At 39.4% G+C, this 23,754-nt stretch overlaps 1 protein-coding gene and 1 non-coding gene across 2 annotated transcripts in view; both read right to left on the reverse strand.

Annotated features, from left to right (window-relative positions):
• Positions 1-23,754, reverse strand: part of LOC131692808 (Krueppel-like factor 12) — a 585,807-nt gene that overhangs the window by 298,142 nt on the left and 263,911 nt on the right. The gene's annotated exons all lie outside the window — the stretch shown is intronic.
• Positions 296-366, reverse strand: Trnag-gcc (transfer RNA glycine (anticodon GCC)). The gene has a single exon. It is a non-coding gene; the product is annotated as a tRNA-Gly (tRNA).

A 23,754-nucleotide genomic window follows, 5' to 3' on the forward strand; every position in this document is an offset into this window, starting at 1 on the left:
GAAATCACCTTACAGAATGTGTTCATAACCTGGTGGTATTGAAGCTTTAATTAAAAGTAATAGCTAGGTTTTACGAGAGAAAAAATGGTCTCAGTAGCGCAATTCATTTATAAAGATCGACCAAGACGTCGACCTAGTTTGCGTAATGTAGAAATATGACAGCATTGCAAACAGAGATTTGGGCAGTTGACTAAAACAAAAAATAAGCTCCCTTGACATCGGTGCACAGTAAGAACCAACACATGTAAAAACGACTGCCAATTGCAATTAATGTTTCAACATGTAAAATATTGCTTGCATCGGCCGGGAATCGAACCCGGGCCGCCCGCGTGGCAGGCGAGCATTCTACCACTGAACCACCGATGCGCTCGTTTGGACTTTTTCGTCCAACCGAGTAACATTGTAGATACGGCATATATTCCCGTTTTCAATTTCCTCCGGTAGGTTACCATACGAGTGAAACCTTTTCCAAGGGGTCTCACGCTAATTGAATTGAGTGAACCCTTTTAGCCTTGCTAATTGATGAGTTAATCAATCACGGCTGTGTTGTGTCCATTACCCTTGCTCGACAGCAGACCTGGTCATCTGGGGACCTGCTGGGTGCCTGAGGATCCCCATAATGGTCTGACGGTTGATGCTCTCGAGAAATCATTAGGCTTGGCTGGCACGGCAAACAGCTCGTACGCTGGTGGTGGTTTGTATTCCACTCCGTTTCGGGTTGATTTTACCTTTCACCTCTGGTGTCTGTGAGAGGTACCCTGTGGTCCATAACACTACTACGCGCTCCCAGCAGAGTGCTGCTGTAAACCTACGTTGGTAGGTGCAACTAAGTGCTGACGATTCCGCAACGACCGATGGCAGAGTTTAGAGAATCCGGCGGCTCGAATTGCACCAAACAACGCTTGTGGATGGATGAGGGGACAGCTGCTCGTTTGAAGTTGGCACCAACATAAATAATTGAAAAAATTAAGGTCTCCGACTTTTGCCATGTCGGAGCTTGGTCAATTTAAAAATAGTCAATCAAATTGACCAGACACGTAAGGCAAATCCTTCACCGCCGAGTGCACGTGCGTTCGCTTTTTACTGGATTGAACGATGGAAATTGCGCCAAGGTTAGAATGTGGTATAGTAGAAGTAAATTGGACTAGTTCAAATTATTTGTAAACTTCAACTAGGTTTCGTGTGAGATGGAAATGGATTGATTTTCACATGATCAGCCCAATTTTGATGCATTGAATTGCTTTATAATTCGGTAGGGATTATTGTGAAGTTCTTTATGGCTATAATTCTGCTGCACGAATTGCATCTTGACAATATTCAAATTTTAAATTTTCAAATCTTCAATGAAACAAAATGATGATCCACGAAAAAACTGTTAGCAAATCACCAACAATAATATGTTGCGCGGTTCGACTAGCTCTGTGAGATAACTCATAATACATATGTAATATGCACAGAGTTTACAATTTTCGCATTCGTGAACAGAATAAGGCGATATTTCACCTACTTCGACCAGCAATAAAAAAGCAAACATACGATGTAACATTGTTTGCTCTCCAACTTTTCTCGACAAGACAGCATTGGATCTCATCTTTTCGCGGTATAATATGAGATGATATTTTTGCGCCTAATGTAAAACTGCCGAATAACTAATGGTTTCGCAAAAAAAATCACAAAAATGAGTAGATACAGATTCTTAGAATGAAAATACTGCAATAGTGTGGGGAAATAAATTCTATAATGCAATATATTAATGGTTTTTCTTGAACTTAATTTATCACGAGGTTCGAAGCTGCGAAATTATCACGTTTCCATACTGCATTGTCAGCAAATTCTCGCAATTTCTTGAAAGGTGAAAAGTTGGGTCCGTGCCTACTAAGGATGAAAAAACTGTGCGATAAACTGCTTGTCGTGAGAATGAGCGAATATTTTAACCTCTGAATATGCATGTTCATTTACTTCTAGCACCTCCGCAGCGTCTGGCCAATTACTAATATCTGTTATAATGAATCAGCATCGTTTAATTTTTGATAGCGACAAAGCCATTGTCATAACAATACAAATCGGCTTTTATTTTTCAAATAACCGCAGCCCAATATAAAACTCGAATGCCTTCGGTGGCGGTTTCGTTGCTTGCCTGCCTGACTGCCTGCTGCTACCGAGGCTTATCTTGCGCACGCGTTTCGCGGTCAATTTTTTATTATTTTTATTTCACCGTAGCTACCGCAACTTCCTCTCCTCGGCTACTTGTGGATTAGTGGTTCGGGGCGGTCACATTTTACGCGCATTGAATCGCTACCACCATGCCGGTGCCGACTGATGCCCGGTCGAGTGTCGAGGATGGGCGTTTGCTTCTTGGATTATGTTTACGTGAGCTGCCACTTGCGCACTAGAATTGAGTGCCAATGGCAGGAAGAATTGTTTTGCCTCCGGCAAAAATGAATAGATGTAGAGGGAAGGCCAGTGATTAAGATAGATTGAAATACTGGGCGGGACTGTTGTGGCAATGGAGCTAGACAGCCAGGAAATCGGATTTGATCAAGATTGGAAAAAATGTTATTCAACGTCGCTATTTGCTTGGTTGTTGAAAATGGCAATTTGTCTTATTGGTCTTATCGAAATGATTTATTTTCATATGTGATTCAGTCTAATTTTAATATGTCGAGTGATTTGGCCCTTAGCTGTAGGTTACCTAAAAGAGCTACGCATGAACTACTTTATTTTTCAAAAATAAATAACATTGGGACGTGAGGTAATTTGGTCAAATGGTACGTCGTGGCGCACCACACAGCTCGGTGAATCTGTACGAAAGAAGGTTTTTGGTCATACGACGTTAGCAAACATCCTAATACGAAGATTTACGACCTAGTAATCCAATCGACCAGATCATTACATATTTATGTAATTCTGGAGAAAATTTAGATTAGGATGTAAGTAAGTGACAGCCTCTTTTTGTTTACTTTCACTTTTGATTTTTACGACGACACTATAACACTCAGTGCCGTAGTGTGGTCTTCTGGCGCCCTTGGCGAAGTCTCAGTTTTGCGCCCCTTTAGTGTTTACGCTGGCTTTCCTTTTCAATTCGACCATCAAACAATAATTTGTTTACATGTAAATGGCATACCTACCAACTACTTCATTCATGTTTGATTGTCATTCATTTCATGTAAATATCAATCACAAATCTTTAAATGTATTTTTATGAAATCAGTCAACGATAGGTGTTTGAAGGCGACAGAAAACTGTATATTAGGGTGTCAATGGCATGTATGGGAAATAACCATGACCATCGAATTTAATAACCGGGCGCACCAAAACAGCATTAGCATCTCGAAAAAATTCTACAAAACTTTAGCTTTGTACCAAATGTCTTAGAAATACATACGGATCTTGTATCTCCTTAGCTGAGCTTAGGTGCAGTTATTGTATCTTGATGTAAAAAAAATGTTTTGACAAAAGTTGCCTCTCTGGTACTTTTAATTTTTAAACTGAGATTTTCAAATAAATGTCAGAAAATTGATTTTTTTTCGAATTGACACCAGATCTCGACATTTAATGGATTTTTAAAACATTTGGCATTCAAAAAAATTGCATTTCAAAACCTCAGGCTCCATATCAATTGAATAATTTTCCTTGCATCATATTTTTAACATTACACCCGATCTCGTAGTTTCATGACATTGTTTTTCGATTGCGCTCAAATTTTGCATGGGGAGTTTTTTTTAAGGTGCAATACTTTTGAGCTGTGTCCGGTTTGAAAATTCAGGATAACCATAAGTATTGGCACACTACCGTACACACCAAAAAAATATGAATTTTATTGGTGACATAAATCCAAATATGACGCATATTTAACAACACGTAATTCGCGAAATGACTTAATTCTATGTGCAATAAGACCTATCAGAAAAAAATCATTTCAATTACTGAAATGTACGTCATTAAGTTTAAATTGTTTCCGCCTCCCATGTAATTTTACATGAATGATATCAAAAATACAGCCAGCATATTTTTTTCAGTGCTCAGCAACATAGAATTACTCTTTCCTGTACATAAAAAACGTTAACATGCACCGAAAGCTGATGTTCACCCAAATGTCGTCTGCTACTTGCGCCATTAGAACTCGCAAAGTGAAAGTCTCGGTAAATATGGCGATTGTGTGCAAAATCTGCGGTATTGCGACCGAAAATACGGAGTTTCATATAAAACACGTTCGATTACACAAGAAAAACAACTGTTTTGAGTGTGCGATGGATAGTTGTGCATTGATTTTCAAGAACTTTCGAAGTTACGTTACCCATCTTCGTCAGCGCCATATAGGAAGGAAGAAGGATTTGCAGATGGAATGTCCACTTTTGACCTGTGAATTCGAATCCTCGGACTTTAAAACAATGACCAAACATATGACTCGCCATATTTCAGAAGGACATCCGGTATTTTGTCCTTTGAAATGCCGGACTAACAAACCATTTGCCACATCGAACACTCTCAGGATTCATAACATGTATTATCATCGGATGACAACCCTAAAGCACCTAACCAGGAAACAACATTCCCCTCCCGAACATGAACTACTTGCATTCGAGCAGATCCCTCAGTTCCCGTTGGATGTGGAAATAGAAACCGAGGAAACAGAGGAAACCCTCGAAGAAAAATTAAATGACGTCCTACGAAGTATTGAAGTAGTCTTTGGGACATTATTTTTGAAGCTAATTTCAAAAAATCATGTTACTGACGTTGTTATTCAGGAAATAGTGGATTCTATGCAGGAAGCTGTTACGGTTGGAAGAAAATATTCAGAGTTAAAATATGAAGAGCTGGTTAAGGAAACTGATCTCTCTGTGAATGCGAAAGGGAAGATCAAACAATCTATGTGTTCCAATAACTTGTTTGATCACCTCTTTGGGAATGGGGGGAAGTTTCGTACCTCACATATTCGGAAAATTTTTTTTGAAAAGAATTTTTCGTACATTTCTCCTGTCCAAGTGTCGCTCCAAAGAAATAATGACCATAACAATTGCTTTTACTACTATATTCCGATCTTGGGAACTCTAACGGCAATGTTGAATGACAAAAAAATTTACAACGCAGTGTTCCGTGAAAAGCATTCTGGTCCTGGTTACATAAAAGATTACACAGATGGTCTTAAATACAAAACCAGCGGCTTTTTTAGTCAGAAAACTTTGAACTTATTCATCTATCAAGACGCAACTGAAGTTGTTGTGAATGCAATCGGGAATGCAGCAGGTCGCCATAAGCTAGAATGTGTATACATGGTTATTGGAAACTTAGATCCATACTTGCGCAATCTTACAGAAAACGTCCATTTAGTGTTACTATGCAAATCGAAAGATTTTGCTTATTTTGGTACAGAAAAAATCTTTAGAAGACTGGTTGAAGATATAAAAAGCCTTGAAGAGAATGGAATTCTTGTAAATGGTGGGGGCTATGAAGAGAGAATTTACGGTTCGGTTTTCACGACAATGAACGATAATTTAGGAGCCCACCAACTGGCAGGCCTAACGGAGAATTTTTCAAGGAGTGCATTTTTTTGCCGTTTCTGCTATATTGAGCATCAAGCTTTCACAAATGACTGTTTTACAATCGCTGAGTCAAGAACACCCCAAAGCAACACACAGGACGTGTCCAGGATCATTAGTATGCCGTCTGAAATACCGTATCGAGGTGTAAAAGGAAGTTGCGTCCTCAATGAACTAAATTATTTTCAGATGTTTCATTATGGAGCGCCACCTTGTGTTGCTCATGATCTTTTCGAAGGATGGGCTAACAGTGATTTGTTTTTAATTTTTAAACGTCTGGTGAAAGAGAAAACCCTCTCCAGTAACTTTTTACAAGCAAAAATTAATAGCATTTGCAAGCAACTTAAATTGAAAACTAAAATAACTTTAGATTTTTCTAGAAAAATGAAAAATATCAAATCTAAGGCCTGTGACACTTGGCATCTAATTCAGATACTACCATTTATATTTGTTGATAAAGCAATAGATTTCAATAACCCGTTAGTGGTAATGCTATTCTTAATCAAACAGTTAACAGATATTATTACATCGCCAGTGATTTCAAAAGAACAAGTTAACTTACTCTCATCACTTATAAGGGAATATCTCGAGCTAAGGACGCAAGAGTTTGATGCACCCTTAAAACCAAAGCACCATTTCACTATTCATTACCCTCAACTCATAGTTTGGATGGGGCCATTAATGTCATATTGTACACTCTTTTGCGAGCGCAAGCATTGTTTCTTCAAAAGAGCATTGCGAAGTACGTTGAACTTCAAAAACGTTGTTAAGTTCTGCAGCGAGCAACATCAATATTACCAAGGCTTGCTAAACATGAAAAACATGCGATTCGATCAAGTTTTGTTAGTAGAAAAGTTCGTAGAGTCTATAGAGTATTTGCCAGACTCGGTCAAATATCATTTGAACAGGTTTAACCTTTTGGACGATCAAAATGTGTATTCTGAAGATTCTGCCTATTGTGGTTACAGCTACAAGAAGGGTCAATATGTTTTTCTGGAGCATGACCAATATGGAGAATACTTTTTTATTATAGAAATTCAGTTTTTGATTTATCAAAAGAAAACAAACAATATTTTCATGTATGGTAAACGCAAGGCTGTTTTGAACATTCACGAGAAAGGACTATATTTAATTCAAAAGGAATCTTTATCAATTGAGATCAAAAACATTAATGATCTAATTGATCGAGCTCCATTGAATTTTTATATTGAAGGCAACAATGAGTATTTGTTCACTAAGCATGCAATTCCACTTATGAACTAGCGAATCTCTGTTAAACCCATCTCTATCTTGATACACGTTGAAAATGGACTCTCTGATAGTGTTTAGAATCTGCGACTCCACACGATTACATCGCTATGCTATTCCAGCGTTTGGTAGTACAGCAAGTTTACTGGGTGAAGGTAAGCCATATTCAACAATTCAAAATTCATAAGCTATATCAAATATTTCGAGTTTCAGGATCGACTGCGTTGGGAAAAAATGTTACACAAATACTAACTGAACATGATGGGTGCCGCATAACTTCCGACTTAGTACTTCAAGTATTTAAAGACAAGTTGCTGATGCTTCTAGAATCAAACGAAACGTGGGTTTCTCTAGATACAACGATTCATCCGTTCGAAGAAACCTGTGCACAGTCCGATGGTATGTATATATATATATATATATATATATATATATATATATATATATTTTATTTCACTTATTTATTAATTTTTTACCCAAGATATTTACACATTGTAGTTTGTTTGAACAGATTACTTTTATTCAATTATAATTATAAAGCCAATCACATGCACTAATCGCATTTCACAAGCTTCATTAAACTTCAAAACGCCTAGCACCCTCATCTTGCAATACCGCCGCCTGTGCCACATTTTCCTAATTCCAAATAGTTTTTAATGTTGGCTTTATTATTACATAACCTACGACTAAATAGAAAGACCACTGATAAAAATCTTAAGAAAAACACATTACCTCACCTCACGTTACTAGCATGCGGGCCTTTCTAGCTTGCAGAAAAATTATATCACATTTCGATCCTTTCCATATTTTTATGATCCTCTTCTCGTTACATTAAATGACGGTCTTTTTGCATTAGCTCGTTAGCAATAACGGTGATTCCCAATATCTCCTATACTCCTTAAGTGATCCTAAATGCATTTTCTATAAGATATCAAAATAGTGGTTTTTTATAACTTATTGAATATTTTCATATAGTACTAACCGTGAATAGAAGATTTGTAATTTTACTTTAATCTAGATTTGCAACTTAAATTTAATTAAATTCATAATTCGCTTTATAGCAAAATAAATCTCCTAAGCAAATACAGATAGATTTCCTAAACAAAATACATTGCTATGACAAATTTCACGATGCTTACTACCCAATGTTTTGTTTGACGGTAATGACTAAAGATACTAGAATTAAAGAGGTAACAATTCTATTAGCCTGGTGCACGCTGACGAAGTCGACATAGTTTGACCTTTATTGTGAGCCGTGTTTACAAACATTGCTTCACAGCATAATCGTATTGGTGGTAAATACGGTTCACAGTAAAAGTCATATTATGTCGACTTAGGTAAATGTACAGGTAACATTGCTACGACGCTCGCAAAACTATAAAACTAGCAAACTTATTGAAAAGGTCCTATGTGCCAGAGTGAATAGGAAGAGAGACGAATAGTGTGAAGCCAAAAATACCATATGGAGCAGACCAATCTAAGGGTGCTTACAGAGTGGCGGCGAGAAGCTGAGCTGGCGCTGATGCTGACATTAGAATGCGAGATGCGAGAAACCTGCTTGCTGCAAACCAAAGGGATGATGTCAGAGTGAAAGCTGAGCGGATCGGCGCCGACTGCCTGCTTTTACTCTGACAGGTTCCATTTGATATGCTGCAAGCAGGTTTCTCGCATCTCGCATTTTAATGTCAATGCCAGCTCCTGGTCAGCTTCTCGCGGCCACTCTGTAAGCACCCTAACAAAGTAAATAAACGTTACTCATGCCTGATTTGGAAGACATAAGTATTGTACATTTATCAAAAAATAAACTTTAAATTTCGTCAGAATTTAGAGCATGTTCAGGAGTGTTTCATTTCTAGATTCATAATTTTGACAGTTCTATAATATAAAACTGAGAATTATAAAACTAGAACTTGCTGTCCCCAGCAGCAGTTTTAGCGGTTGTTCTATTCAATTTAAAATTCATGTCATGCCTTCAGCGTTACTGCATTCAAATGTATTTTTCCCCAATCTATCGGGTCTAAGTGTCTGTGCTGAAAACTTTGAATGTATTTAAAACAAGTTCTAAACGTGTTTTAAATCAGCATCAAATGTAACGGCGTCGTAGGGTTTCATCGTGCAAAAACACAAAACTAGACATAAAATAGCGAAATTCTCGTGAAAAATAGCATTTCCGCCATTTTATGAGTAAAAAACCCCCTTAATTAGGAAATCATCTTAAAAATCTAACGAAGGGGTTCACTAGTTTTATGTTTGCGCTAGAATGAGGATAAAGTACGATTCAGACGTTATATTTACAGAACGTCAACGAAGCAAGAAATTCATCTTTTATTTATTGTTCAATGGTTCTAAACATATTTTCTTCATCAAAGTTATTTTTCATTAGGAGAAAAGACCTGTAATTCAAATTAGTATATTGATTAAGTTAGGAAAATTAAAAATTTACATTTCTATGTGTTTTGGTGGATTTAAATTAAAACATTATCATTGCACTCTCGTGGCATCTGACGGCCGACATCCAGCGTTAAATCGCGAATTAAGTGGTGCTAGTTTTCTTTTGCGCATTTGCGTAACTCTTTTATTATTCACTCTGTATGCTTCGATTCTATGGTCAACTGTCAATCCTGTCAATATAGCACTGATTGTTTTGCTGTAAGAAGGAAATTTGTTTTGAGAATTTTAATCGCAGCTTAACAGCATCTATAACGTTGATTGTGTTCGATTTGTCGTTATTTCCTGTTCGGTGTTTAATCTTACCACCAGTGTTTGGGCTGATTTTGATTCAATCATCATGCTCTTGATGGATCATCTCTGATTAATCGTACTCTCGATAAATAGTCTATGATCCCATCCAGCAAATATCCGTGGAGACCACTTTGTATACTTCGTCCAAAGCGCTGAGAAAAGCTTCGTTATATATACGGTAGGTGAGGATAAATAGTACCGTGTGTAAAGCTGCATCGAACTTGAAAATCCGCTTGAGTTCCGATAGTCCCCATATTTCCTCGTTTTTCATGGTCAAATCATACATGTTATACAAGCGATTTACCATGGCAAGTAGTTTGTGTTGACACCAATATGTAATATATGTTTCCCACTACCACTACTATTGATTTCTATGAAAGATTTACTTGATTTTACTTATATAGTTTCGATGCTTTAAATATTAACTGATACCGAAGTATGAAGTATGACCATACAATTCGTAGTTGCCGCTTCGCAATTAACCGAAACAAGTAAAAAAATTCAATAAACTAGATCAAGAGAATGGAAATGAAAATAAATTAAGCAAGTACTTCTGTTTTTATCACTACCTGCATCAGAGACCCAGCAGATCAATTTATATTTCAGTCGCTGGGTGCCACACATCTACACTATTTTTTTCTGAAGAGAGATATCCTTCCCATAATCGCATGTCAGTCCCAAGTGCTATGGGATTCACTAACTACATGGACTTATCAGCGATTATAGGCAGTATAGTGTCAATTCTCTTAGCACTAAAACTTGAACTCAACCTACCTTCCCGGTCTTTGAAACGCTTTTTATGATCCTTAAAGCTTGGCCAAGCATATTCTCTCCTTCTTAAGGCTACTGTAAACCTCGAGAATCTGATCGCGGGATTTTGTTCCCCGTGTGTTTCAAATGGATGGATTTTCATTTTCCGAGACGGAAAAATTAAAATTCGTCATAAAAGGTAAAACCCAACCGCGGAAAACGTCACGGATTTTAAAAATTCTCCACACAAAAAAATTGGTCGGAAACAATGTAACATTAATTGTTTCCGGCAGGAAAAATTATGTTTTCATGAGGTTTGGTATTTTTTGGAAGCAGTAAAACTTTTGGCTTGACAGTTTGGAAAGATTACGGCGGAAAATTTGCCCTGATCGAAATCCCGTCCTAAAATCCACGAGGTGTACTGAAACCTTCTGACTGACCTCTCATCTGCATCAGCGTAGTAATTCCCGAAGTGTATAGTAACCTTTACGGCCACGTATGAACAGCCCTTAAATAGGAATTTCTCAGAGAAACCATGCCATAACGTTCGATTAGTAAGAGTATGACGCACAAGGATACGCAATAAATTCCGAAAGTAAGTTCGAAACTTTATGACGGACATTTGTTTTCGTATCTAATTATATCACATTTCGATCCTTTCCATATTTTTATGATCCTCTTCTCGTTACATTAAATGACGGTCTTTTTGCATTAGCTGGTTAGCAATAACGGTGATTCCCAATATCTCCTATACTCCTTAAGTGATCCTAAATGCATTTTCTATAAGATATCAAAATAGTGGTTTTTTATAACTTATTGAATATTTTCATATAGTACTAACCGTGAATAGAAGATTTGTAATTTTACTTTAATCTAGATTTGCAACTTAAATTTAATTAAATTCATAATTCGCTTTATAGCAAAATAAATCTCCTAAGCAAATACAGATAGATTTCCTAAACAAAATACATTGCTATGACAAATTTCACGATGCTTACTACCCAATGTTTTGTTTGACGGTAATGACTAAAGATACTAGAATTAAAGAGGTAACAATTCTATTAGCCTGGTGCACGCTGACGAAGTCGACATAGTTTGACCTTTATTGTGAGCCGTGTTTACAAACATTGCTTCACAGCATAATCGTATTGGTGGTAAATACGGTTCACAGTAAAAGTCATATTATGTCGACTTAGGTAAATGTACAGGTAACATTGCTACGACGCTCGCAAAACTATAAAACTAGCAAACTTATTGAAAAGGTCCTATGTGCCAGAGTGAATAGGAAGAGAGACGAATAGTGTGAAGCCAAAAATACCATATGGAGCAGACCAATCTAAGGGTGCTTACAGAGTGGCGGCGAGAAGCTGAGCTGGCGCTGATGCTGACATTAGAATGCGAGATGCGAGAAACCTGCTTGCTGCAAACCAAAGGGATGATGTCAGAGTGAAAGCTGAGCGGATCGGCGCCGACTGCCTGCTTTTACTCTGACAGGTTCCATTTGATATGCTGCAAGCAGGTTTCTCGCATCTCGCATTTTAATGTCAATGCCAGCTCCTGGTCAGCTTCTCGCGGCCACTCTGTAAGCACCCTAACAAAGTAAATAAACGTTACTCATGCCTGATTTGGAAGACATAAGTATTGTACATTTATCAAAAAATAAACTTTAAATTTCGTCAGAATTTAGAGCATGTTCAGGAGTGTTTCATTTCTAGATTCATAATTTTGACAGTTCTATAATATAAAACTGAGAATTATAAAACTAGAACTTGCTGTCCCCAGCAGCAGTTTTAGCGGTTGTTCTATTCAATTTAAAATTCATGTCATGCCTTCAGCGTTACTGCATTCAAATGTATTTTTCCCCAATCTATCGGGTCTAAGTGTCTGTGCTGAAAACTTTGAATGTATTTAAAACAAGTTCTAAACGTGTTTTAAATCAGCATCAAATGTAACGGCGTCGTAGGGTTTCATCGTGCAAAAACACAAAACTAGACATAAAATAGCGAAATTCTCGTGAAAAATAGCATTTCCGCCATTTTATGAGTAAAAAACCCCCTTAATTAGGAAATCATCTTAAAAATCTAACGAAGGGGTTCACTAGTTTTATGTTTGCGCTAGAATGAGGATAAAGTACGATTCAGACGTTATATTTACAGAACGTCAACGAAGCAAGAAATTCATCTTTTATTTATTGTTCAATGGTTCTAAACATATTTTCTTCATCAAAGTTATTTTTCATTAGGAGAAAAGACCTGTAATTCAAATTAGTATATTGATTAAGTTAGGAAAATTAAAAATTTACATTTCTATGTGTTTTGGTGGATTTAAATTAAAACATTATCATTGCACTCTCGTGGCATCTGACGGCCGACATCCAGCGTTAAATCGCGAATTAAGTGGTGCTAGTTTTCTTTTGCGCATTTGCGTAACTCTTTTATTATTCACTCTGTATGCTTCGATTCTATGGTCAACTGTCAATCCTGTCAATATAGCACTGATTGTTTTGCTGTAAGAAGGAAATTTGTTTTGAGAATTTTAATCGCAGCTTAACAGCATCTATAACGTTGATTGTGTTCGATTTGTCGTTATTTCCTGTTCGGTGTTTAATCTTACCACCAGTGTTTGGGCTGATTTTGATTCAATCATCATGCTCTTGATGGATCATCTCTGATTAATCGTACTCTCGATAAATAGTCTATGATCCCATCCAGCAAATATCCGTGGAGACCACTTTGTATACTTCGTCCAAAGCGCTGAGAAAAGCTTCGTTATATATACGGTAGGTGAGGATAAATAGTACCGTGTGTAAAGCTGCATCGAACTTGAAAATCCGCTTGAGTTCCGATAGTCCCCATATTTCCTCGTTTTTCATGGTCAAATCATACATGTTATACAAGCGATTTACCATGGCAAGTAGTTTGTGTTGACACCAATATGTAATATATGTTTCCCACTACCACTACTATTGATTTCTATGAAAGATTTACTTGATTTTACTTATATAGTTTCGATGCTTTAAATATTAACTGATACCGAAGTATGAAGTATGACCATACAATTCGTAGTTGCCGCTTCGCAATTAACCGAAACAAGTAAAAAAATTCAATAAACTAGATCAAGAGAATGGAAATGAAAATAAATTAAGCAAGTACTTCTGTTTTTATCACTACCTGCATCAGAGACCCAGCAGATCAATTTATATTTCAGTCGCTGGGTGCCACACATCTACACTATTTTTTTCTGAAGAGAGATATCCTTCCCATAATCGCATGTCAGTCCCAAGTGCTATGGGATTCACTAACTACATGGACTTATCAGCGATTATAGGCAGTATAGTGTCAATTCTCTTAGCACTAAAACTTGAACTCAACCTACTTTCCCGGTCTTTGAAACGCTTTTTATGATCCTTAAAGCTTGGCCAAGCATATTCTCTCCTTCTTAAGGCTACTGTAAACCTCGAGAATCTGATCGCGGGATTTTGTTCCCCGTGTGTTTCAAATGGATGGATTTTCATTTTCCGAGACGGAAAAATTAAAATTCGTCATAAAAGGTAAAACCCAACCGCGGAAAACGTCACGGATTTTAAAAATTCTCCACACAAAAAAAATGGTCGGAAACAATGTAACATTAATTGTTTCCGGCAGGAAAAATTATGTTTTCATGAGGTTTGGTATTTTTTGGAAGCAGTAAAACTTTTGGCTTGACAGTTTGGAAAGATTACGGCGGAAAATTTGCCCTGATCGAAATCCCGTCCTAAAATCCACGAGGTGTACTGAAACCTTCTGACTGACCTCTCATCTGCATCAGCGTAGTAATTCCCGAAGTGTATAGTAACCTTTACGGCCACGTATGAACAGCCCTTAAATAGGAATTTCTCAGAGAAACCATGCCATAACGTTCGATTAGTAAGAGTATGACGCACAAGGATACGCAATAAATTCCGAAAGTAAGTTCGAAACTTTATGACGGACATTTGTTTTCGTATCTAATGGTTTTTTTTTTTATTCATTTCGTTTATTTGATAGGCACAAATGCGTTAGCTTGGCGGTGCCAAATGCTTTTGTTTTTACATTTTGGATATCTTAAAACTAGGAGGTTACAATGTTGAAATATTTTTTTTTTTACAAAGGAAAAGAAAGTTTACAGCTATCTTAAGACTAGAAATAAGATTCAATATACAAAAGAGGGCCAAAAGATTTTTTTATGAAAAAAAATTTAAAACAAGGGATTCACTTTGATATACAAGAGGGGGAGTAATAGTATTTTACGAAATATTTTACGGTTATCTTAAAACTAACAATATAGTTTAGTACACAAAAGGGGGAACAAATATTTATGAGAAATTTCACAGAAATCTTAAAACTAGGGATTCAATTCTATTTACAAGATGGAGGACAAGAGTTTCAATAAAGAGTAAAAATTATAGCTATCTTAAAACTAGGAATACAGAATACTAATTTGAATTTTTTTAACTAAAACTTATGCTTGGTCAAGATATTCAAAGGGTGGCTTATTTCCGCATCAGTGTAGCAGCAGTTGTATCAAAGACAGGGGAGAGACAGGGAAAGAAGAGCAAAACTTGCAACTTTCGCTCGAACGGCGGGGGGGGGGGGGGGGGGAGGGAGATCAGCGTATCAAATTTGCGCCTCAGTCTAGTAAGTCGTCGAGTACCGGATTGGCGGATGGTATTCTTCGGACCCGCGGGGAATCCTTCAAAAGTCATCGGACCTCGAGTCGCTCTCGCTTCAGTTTCCTTCTATGCAGGCGTAGTGGTAAGGGCGACGGCGGTTACATAGTGGCACTCTGGAGCTGATCGGTTCCACAAGGCAGGAGGAAACTCTAAAAACGAGAAATAAAAGAGAGGGGCTAAATTGGGATATTTATCGTTTTTATGAAGGTATAAATAAGGGACATATAGGGGAAATCACGAGTTGCCAGCATATCTCGGACTGGTACATTGGGTGGTCTACCTCGGGCCCGAAGGGATTCCTTTAACTGAGACCTGGCGTCACAATACCCGGCGCACACCCAGACAACGTGTTCGATGTCGTGATAGCCCTCGTCACAAGCGCACAGACTACTCTCCGCAAGCCCAATACGCCGCAAATGCGCATCCATGGTGTAGTGATTGGACATAAGTCGGGACATTACACGAATAAAATCCCGACCCACATCCATCCCCCCGAACCAAGGCTTCGTTGATACCTTTGGGATAATCGAATGTAGCCATCGTCCAAGTTCCCCATTGCTCCACGAGGTTTGCCAACTGTTGAGCGTCCTCTGACGACAAATACTAAAAAATTCATTGAAGCAGATTGGTCTTTCGTATATGTCACCATTTAATGCGCCCACCTTTGCTAATGAGTCGGCCTTTTCATTGCCCGGGATAGAACAATGAGAGGGGACCCAAACAAAGGTAATCTTATAAGATTTTTCAGATAACGTACACAAGGACTCCTGTATCTTCCCCAGAAAATACGGTAATTGCTTTTTAGGCTTCACCGCACGAAGAGCCTCGATAGAGCTGAGGCTGTCCGAAACGATGAAGTAGTGATCTGTGGGCAGAGTGTCGATGATCCCAAGGGTGTACTGAATTGCAGCTAACTCTGCGACGTAAACTGAAGCGGGATCATTGAGCTTGAATGAAGCGGTGATAGTATTGTTGAAGATACCGAAGCCAGTGGACCCATCGAGATTTGACCCGTCAGTGTAAAACATTTTGTCGCAGTCGACTTCTCGGAATTTATTATAAAATATATTGGGGATCACCTGCGGGCGTATATGGTCCGGGATTCCACGAATCTCTTCCTTCATGGATGTGTCGAAGAATACAGTAGAATCAGAAGTATCTAGCAAACGAACACGGTAGGGAGTATATGCAGAAGGATTAATGCTCTGTGCCATGTAGTCGAAGTACAAGGCCATAAATCGGGTTTGAGAATTAAGCTCGACGAGCCTCTCGAAGTTTTCAATTACCAACGGGTTCAGAATGTCGCATCGGATGAGCAATCGATATGAGAGTTCCCAAAATCGATTTTTTAGCGGAAGAACGCCCGCCAGCACTTCGAGACTCATCGTATGGGTCGAGTGCATGCAACCCAAGGCAATGCGCAAGCAACGATACTGGATTCTCTCTAGTTTGATGAAGTGTATGTTCGCAGCGGAGCGGAAACAGAAACACCCGTACTCCATCACCGACAATATCGTTGTTTGGTACAACCTGATCAGGTCTCCTGGGTGAGCACCCCACCATGTGCCAGTTATTGTTCGGAGAAAATTGATCCTTTGTTGGCATTTCTGTTTCAGATACCTAATGTGACATCCCCAGGTACCTTTAGAGTCGAACCAGACCCCGAGATATTTAAATGTGAAAACCTGGTTGATCGTTGCACCCATTATTAAAAGCTGGAGTTGCGCCGGCTCACGTTTCCTAGAAAAAACAACCAACTCAGTTTTCTCCGTGGAGAACTCAATACCCAGCTGAAGAGCCCAAGCAGACAAATTGTCCAAGGTATTTTGTAATGGTCCTTGCAAGTCGGCAGCTTTGGGCCCTGTAACAGAGACCACCCCGTCGTCTGCAAGTTGCCTTAGCGTGCATGAATTGGCAAGACAATCGTCAATGTCATTCACGTAGAAATTGTAGAGCAGGGGACTTAGACATGAGCCCTGGGGAAGACCCATGTAGCTAAATCGCGATGTTGTTAAATCGCCATGCGAAAAGTGCATGTGCTTTTCAGACAACAGGTTTAGCAAAAAGTTATTTAAAATTGGCGAAAGACCATGCTGGTGCAGCTTCTCTGACAGAGTGTTGATAGAAACTGAGTCAAAAGCCCCCTTAATATCCAAGAAGACTGATGCCATCTGCTCTTTGTTAGCATAGGCCATTTGGATTTCTGTAGAAAGCAACGCAAGGCAATCGTTCGTCCCTTTGCCTTTGCGGAAGCCAAATTGTGTATCTGACAGTAAGCCATTTGCTTCAACCCAATTGTCGAGGCGAAACATGATCATTTTCTCGAACAACTTCCGAATACAGGACAGCATTGCAATCGGCCGATACGAGTTGTGGTCGGAGGCTGGTTTTCCTGGTTTTTGGATGGCGATGACCTTCACTTGCCTCCATTCATAAGGGACAATGTTACCCTCAAGAAACTTGTTAAATAAATTCAACAGGCGCCTTTTTGCAGTGTCAGGCAGATTCTTCAGCAAGTTGAATTTGATTCTGTCTAACCCTGGGGCGTTATTGTTGCACGATAAGAGAGCAAGTGAGAACTCCACCATCGAAAACGGTGTTTCGTTCGCGGTATCGTGAGAAGACGCGGCGCGGTACGTTTTCTGTACCGGGACAGAGTCCGGACAGATCTTCTTGGCGAAAGCGAATATCCAACGGTTTGAATATTCCACGTTCTCGTTGGTACTATTATGATTACGCATACGTCGAGCCGTACCCCAAAGAGTGCTCATCGCTGTTTCTCTCGTTAACCCGTCGACGAACCGGCGCCAATAACTGCGTTTTTTGGCTTTCATTAGACTCTTCATTCGCCTTTCTAACGACGCGTACTGTTGATAGCTAGCGGGTAACCCGTCTTCCCGGAAGGCCTTATATGCAGTGGACTTTTCCGCGTACAGCTCTGAGCACTCTTTATCCCACCACAGGGTGGGAGACCGTCTATGGGTATTCGCGCTGGGTACTGGTTTAGTCTGAGCTTGATTCGCACTGTCGAGAATCAAGCCAGCCAAAAACCTGTACTCTTCCTCCGGAGGAAGTTCTTGAGTGGATTCGATTTTAACGGATATCGCGGTCGCGTAACTCTTCCAATCAATGTTCCGTGTGAGGTCATACGATACATTGATTGTTTCCGATGGTCTTGAACCGTTAGCAATTGAAATCACGATAGGCAAATGATCGCTACCGTGGGGATCAGGGATCACCTTCCACATGCAATCTAACTGTAGCGATGTCGAGCAAAGCGATAAATCCAACGCGCTTGCGCGTGCTGGTGGTGTAGGAATCCGCGTCATTTCTCCCGTGTTTAAGATGGTCATGTTGAAATTATCGCAAAGATCTTGGATTAATGTTGATCTATTATCATCATGAAGACAGCCCCATACCGTACCGTGCGAGTTAAAGTCTCCCAGAACTAGCCGCGGTGCCGGTAAGGATTCCGTGATATTACAAAGCGTTCGGTGCCCTACCGAGGCTCTAGGAGGAATGTAGATGGAAGCAATGCAAAGGTCTTTACCTTTGATTAAAACTTGACAAGCGACAATTTCAATGCCTGGTGTCGAAGGGAGGTTAATTCGGTTGAAAGAATAGCACTTTTTGATCCCCAAAAGTACTCCTCCATAGGGGTTTTCTCGATCCAGACGAATTATATTAAAGTCGTGGAAGTTGAGATTTATATCGGAAGTTAACCAAGTTTCACATAATGCGAAAGCATCACATTTTAAACTATTTAGTAAAAATTTAAAGGAATCGATTTTCGGGAGGATACTTCTGCTGTTCCACTGTAGAACAGTGATCGAATCGGTGACCTCGTTCGATGACTTAGCCATCGAAGGATACGATCGCTGCAAGGAGGGGCCATTTAGTAGTCAACTGCTTCAAAAATGTTTGCACTATAGGGAGAAAACGTATCAGAAGGCTTTTAAGAGGATCAGTAACATTGAAAGCTGTGAAAATTAAGTCCACTATGTCAGAAAATTTCATTAGTCCGCTACTGGACTGAGTATCTGTTTGAAAAAAGGGGACACTTGGGGTTTTGGATGTCCCTGGAAGTGGTGGGTACTCCTTGTTAGAATTAATATTTCCAAGTCCTGGAGCAAATTGCTTCGGCTTTTGTGCATCACTTCCGTTGGATTTATTGGTTGTAGATGGCGCACTCTGAGTGGACGACACCTTGGCACCCTTACGAGGCAATGTAGGGGAGGCTGGATTTCTCCTCTTCCTGGATTCCCCTGGGTTAACCAAAGATGTTCCCTCTCGTGGGTCGTCAGATTCTTGCTCAACGTTAGCCAAACCAGCATAGGGATTTTCGGACAGGACAGATGGCGAAGCATTCTTTAGCATTTCTGCATAAGAACGCCTTGAGCGTTCCTTAAGGGAGCGCTTAATTTTATCCCCGCGCTGCTTGTACGCAGGGCATGATTTAAGAGCATGTGAAGGGCCCCCGCAGCAAATACACTTTTCAGTTTCTTTGTCGCAAGAGTCATCCTCATGCTCTCCTTCGCATTTGCCGCATCGTTTCTTATTTCCACAATATGTGGCTGTGTGGCCCAACTGCTTGCAATTGCTGCAGCTCATGACCCGCGGTACAAACAGGCGAACTGGTAGGCGAACCCTGTCAAGGAGGATGTAGTTGGGAAGAGAGGACCCGGCGAATGTCACCCGAAGCGAGCCTGATAGAGAGTAGGTAGTCTTACCTCCCTCGGTGTTTGCGGTATACAATTGTTTGCATTCTAAGATCTTAATCTGTTCAAGAGAGGGGTCCTTAAAGCAGCCAACCCCGTGCTCCAACAGTTCTTCGCATTTCAGGCCCGGTTCGGACACTACCCCATCGATTTCACAGGCCACACAAGGCACGTACGCTTTAAATTCCCGCGTAAAGCGCTCACAGCAAGCAATCGCGTTTGCCTGGCCGAGATCACTCACTAGAACACGTATCTTGTTTGCCCGAACACGTGTTATCTGAGTTACGGCCGGGTAATTAGCAGTCAGATCTCGAGAAAGTTTTAATATATTAACCGGTTTCTCTCCGGTCCGAAAATATACCACCCATGGCCCAGAGGAACCTTCTGGGTACTGCTTTATACGGGGAGCAATGCGAGTATTAGGGGGATCAGGGACTTCCATGATTGCATCAGATGGTATTTCGCCCTCGGCCATTTAAGCACGAGGGCAGAGCGTTATATAAACGGGAATGTGTCTTATTATTTGATTACAAGGTAGAGTAAAAGTAGGGAAAAGGAAAGAAAGCAAACGAGGAAAAAAAATAAAGCAAAACTTATCTGCAAACAACGTCGATTGTTCCGCACCAGCGAAAACAATGTACTGGATTTACTGTCGGCACCAGCAGAACGGCTGCTAACGAACGAACAAAGGATGACCTTGACTCACTAAAATTTACACACCGAGCACCACTGTGAAATATAACGATCCGTTCCGTTCAAAGGTTGGGAGACGTATGACGTATCTAATGGTGAATTATGTTGTTCTGGATATTATGATGCATGCTACTATCGGATATTATATGGCAATCGACATCTTGCGCTTTGTGATGCCCAAACCCAAGCGAATTCTATGGCATGCCTCTTAAGCGCCACAATACTTTAATGACGCATCTTCTTTGGTGCTTCTTATCCTGAAACCGTATGAACCAGTTCTTATGTGTCACAATAGCCAAAATTAGGAGTGCTTAATTTTATCCTGGACTAGCGACGCAAAACAAGACCTATACTTATGGCGAAGCCATGTGCGTCATAACGTCCAGAATGTTGTGACGCATCCCAGAAGCTATGCCATCGGATATTATGATACCATTTCGCAAGACAGCTATACTACCGCTATACGCATAACTGCCCATGTGCTATTAGATTCCCTATATACATGGGACGATTACGCTTTGAGCGGCGGTATAGGGGTCTTTGGAAAATACAACATTTCACGTTTCATAATAATTGTGAATAGCCGATGCATGCCTGGAGCATGACTGGAAAAGCAATCATGAACATGTGTAAAAATGCTCTCATTTGCTCATTCCACAAAATATATGTCTTCTTCGTTAATCAAATATTAATCTTAACTTACAGTCGACTTAACTTACAGTCAGCAACTGACCGGCAGCTCTCATGACGAACGAGCAACAGTTATGGATATCGATGCTTTTCTGCAAGTTTCTACACCTCCGAACATCATATCCATTGTTCCCAGCTCCAGCACAACTGCAGATCAACAGTGCTCATTTCAAGGAATATCAGTTGCAAAGTTGGATCCAGGAGCAGTTTCAGAGGAAGAAATCAGCGATTCGTCCGTGCAGGAAGACAACCCTTGGCCAGGCAGTGATGAAAATAATTTGGACGTTGATGTAGACTGTGTAGATGAAAATTCGAATCCGAACAGCGCTGAGAAACGAACACATGAAGAAGTTACACTCTTGAAAGGTTCCAAGAAGCACGCTACAAGTGAAATGAAATTCAATTCTTTTAAAATAAATTGGAAGAAGATAAGTGACGGTACTCTCGATCGTTTGCAAAAAATGCAAAACTTTCGCAACATGAATTCAACCCTACCAGTGCCTAGATCTTTGCAAATTTCAAAAACCGATTTAAGTGGTCTAGCTAACTCTGTTGTTGACCAGTTAAGATGTATTGATAACATCATTCGAGCGGACGTGATGGAAAAAGCTGCACGAGAAATCTTCAACGTGTTTCCGTGTCTGAACTTCGTTGATGACGACGGATTTGGAAAAGAAACGGATTATGTATGGTTGAAACACAAGATGATAAACCGCAATACTTATCTCAACCGTTACAAAGAACCAAACCAACCAAAAGCTTCTTCATCGGATATCAGACGATACCGGAACTTGCGAGCTGGGACAATCAAGGAGTACTGGCAAAAGTCTTCTCAAGATTGCCCCAAGAATGTCCTCTCGGCACTGTCCAGAAATGAACCGGAACTCCTAACAAGAGATTTTCTACAAACTTCTCAGTCGTATGTTAGATACTGTTTGGATGAGAATATACCACTGAAAGATGTGTTGGCGAAACATCCAGTATTAAGGCGTCGAAGTCTATTAAATTACCACTTTGAATGCGCCACGAGCGTGAAAGCGGAATCATTGGAACAATATTTCTCAGCCAAGCGGTCGAAAATCATCGATTTCTCGAAGAGTAATCGCAAATTTCTTCTCCTAGATGCCCATGCTTCGGATTACGACATTTTCAAATTTTTGTGCCGTTCCTTGGGAGAAAATATTGATGACGTCATTATACTGAAAGAGGTTATATAAGTGAAACGTGAAGGTGTCATAAATTTATTTCATCATATATTTCTTACAGATGGGAACTAAAATTGATAGCATTACAACCGATTGTTCAGGTCCAGTTCTCGTAGCAATAGGTGAGTAAAATAGCTAACCGAAATTAAAACTGTAAGTGTTGTTCCATACGACGCGACGGTACAAGATGAGCGGCCATCTTAGAAGACTGCTTCGATTGTTTTCTTACACAAAGTATCACAACTATCATTGTGTTGTGTAAATATCTCATTCAAAATCGAATGAGAGCTTACTGACTGTATGAAGATAACGATATTTATTTATTTATATGAAATTGATAACTATATTTATTATCATTTTCAGATTGTGGAAATAACAGACAGATGTATTATGTGTTTGCTGAACAAATACGTTTGAGTGAGGGTACCGAAAGCGTGGTGCAGTCCATTACGGATTTGATGTGTGTTCATTACGTGCATAATTTTATGTACATGAAGCAAGCATCTAAGTTCATGGAGTTCATTCAGGAGTACTTATTCAAAATACTCCCGACAACCGGATCTAAATCGAATGCTACACGCAAAGGACAGCAGCAACGTGTGGTCAAACGATTCATCGAGGCACTTTCTAATCACATTCCTAACTCCTAAATGCCATGAATATACAACCAGCAGCCCAATCATCGAAATTCTGATACTGCAATGATAGATGCCAACTACTTTTGAATTTATATTTCTATGTACTTTGATCGATATGTATAGAGAAAAGATAACTAAAACTGGCCATGTTTGATGATTGCTCACATGTGGATTTTCCGTTAATAAATTCAATGAACATGTACTACGTATTAAAATTCGCCTTAGAAGAATAAACAGAAAGAATCACAGAAAGAGTTTTTATAATAACAATATGAATCCATTGCGAAATACCTATTCATTGCTCAAAAAGTAATTCTACGTGCTTTCATATAAAATTACGTCATATTTTAATTTTACATGGCAGGTACCATTATGGAGTAAAATTACAAGTTCAGGAAATTACACGCCGTGTAAAATTAAAAGCAAACGTAAAAATGTGTTATTTTTGATGCTCGTATATGTCACTTTCAGGACACCTAAATTTACACGATATTTTCTAAGTGTGTATATATTGAGGCAATTTTAGGAACTTGGAACTGGTTGGTGGATTGTTGATCAGAGTGCATATCATTAGATTTCAGCATTGTAATTCTCTCTCACTCACGCGAGAAGAGGCTTATCCGATGTCCAACTTTTCCGAGATAAGATGAGTCGCAAAATTCTCCGTCCCGCGTGAGAATAATTTTCCGCATAAAATTTATATGATTTTTTCCTTCTCACCGGAGAAGGTGATAATATTTTAATTTCGTGGAAAACAATGAAAGCGTCAAAATATACACTTAATTTCAAAGAAAAGCGGCAAAGAAGTACGACAGACTTGTTTTTTCGTGTTTTGGAATA

This window comes from Topomyia yanbarensis, chromosome 3 (assembly GCF_030247195.1).
Source record: "Topomyia yanbarensis strain Yona2022 chromosome 3, ASM3024719v1, whole genome shotgun sequence".
In the NCBI taxonomy this organism is placed as follows: domain Eukaryota; kingdom Metazoa; phylum Arthropoda; class Insecta; order Diptera; family Culicidae; genus Topomyia; species Topomyia yanbarensis.